This window comes from Cicer arietinum, chromosome 7, assembly GCF_000331145.2.
Source record: "Cicer arietinum cultivar CDC Frontier isolate Library 1 chromosome 7, Cicar.CDCFrontier_v2.0, whole genome shotgun sequence".
NCBI classification, from domain to species: Eukaryota; Viridiplantae; Streptophyta; class Magnoliopsida; order Fabales; family Fabaceae; genus Cicer; species Cicer arietinum.
In genome coordinates, this window is record NC_021166.2 from 22,562,804 (window position 1) to 22,564,684 (window position 1,881).

The window sequence follows — 1,881 nt, forward strand, 5'->3', positions numbered from 1 at the left end:
GTACATAACAATTAGGTGATTAGTAATAGGTTTTATTTTTCTCTTGTTCGAAATCTATAGTTTGCAAATGATAATGTTGATTGAATGTGTATTTTTTATGAGACAATACACTGTTACGAGTTTATTTAATCAAATAGAAAATTTTGACAAATATATACTTTTATCATATATGTTTATAGGGAAACAAACAAACCAATGAAAAGAGATAGCTTTTTTATTTTTTTTTTTTATTTTATCTAACTATCTTTCCACCCCCACTAAAAATAGAAAGGTATCTTTTCGGAGTCTCATCCATAACTTGGAATAGAACATTAAAATATTCCTATTTTCAATATAGAATGTTCGATTGGATGGTTTTTTGATGAGTCACTCATTGCATGTCACCAACTTAATGGCTTTATTCTGAATCTGATTGAGTAATTGCCGCTCAGTGTTTATGTTTAAAGCAAGTTCTAAATCTCCGTGTCTACCTTTGTCTCTTCGCCTATATCCGAAAGAGGTCGATAATGGTGGACAAATAAAACGTTAAAATCTTCTACACAGAGACTAACGAAAAATAAATTTGGAGACATATAAAAAATAAAAAATAAAAAATAAACAAATTTTGTGTGAGAAAAGTTGGACGTGGAAATAGAAATATTGGGTCTTATGGAATTCTTTTCATTAATATATTTAAACAAATGAAAATATTTATATTATTTTTTTTGATGATTGCCTACTAAAGAATTCTTTTATTCTTAGGTATGTTCCACAATAATGAACAGTGCTGTGTTATTTACTACTAAAAAATTCAACAAAAAAGAGTTGTGGTGTAAATGTTGTAATATCCCATGTTTCTTACAAGAAATGTATCGAGGTTGTTTTTCAAGATTAATCACACTTAATATGAGAGCGTAAATATTTCGAAATCAAAGTTTTCAAATAAATGTTATATAATAAATTTATGTACTAACTAGATGAAGATTCCAAATCCCTCGTTCGTGTTAAATGGTTCCCTTAACCCTTGTCAAATTTCTTATTCATGATCAGAGTGTAATTGAAATAATTGGAATAATTGGGAAGAATGTGTTCCTTTTAGTTAATATTACAAAAATGTAACCGTTTTATGCAAAATATTAGAATAATTATCAAAAGAATATATACGTAAATGTGGGTGCTAACGAGTGGATTAACTTTAAGGACGATTGGCTAAGAGTAGTTATTTATCATTGAATTCTTTATTTTTTTGCTTTTTTTTTCCAACGCTTTGAATAAAAAAAAATAATTACAAAATATTAGCATGTTATAGTTACTTAGACACATCAAGTGATGTAAATCAATTTCTTAAATATATCTGTTTGATTAAAAGCACTTATAGGAAAAAGATAGGGTAAAATATAGATTAGACATTTTCGACAAGTAATGTTAATAATCTATGTTTTTTTTTTTTTTTATGAAAACAAAAAGATAAAAATATGAGTTGTTATAATTCGTCACCATGCTAAATATCTTATTAAGAATTTTTCCTTTTTACCTTTTAAATATTTATTAAATACATAATCAATGTAATTATAATTTTGGATTTAAACTCTTCCGTAGTGAACTCAAAATTCTACTTACAATTTTAGTGTGTGTATTTAGTTACTCAAAACAAAATACTAATTAATTAATATACTTAATGCGTACGAAATAACAAGAGAAACGTTGGAGGTTGCACTTGTGCGTGAACAGTTGAAAATAAAAAAAAAACTTAATAACATGCACACGAGTATGTAAAAATAAGGAAGGGTTGTAAAGCAAATGTAAATTCCTTATTTAAATAATTTAAAACAAATTCATTTTTTTTTAATATTTATATGAAACAAAGATAAGGTACCACACAAACAATCACCCATTTGTGAA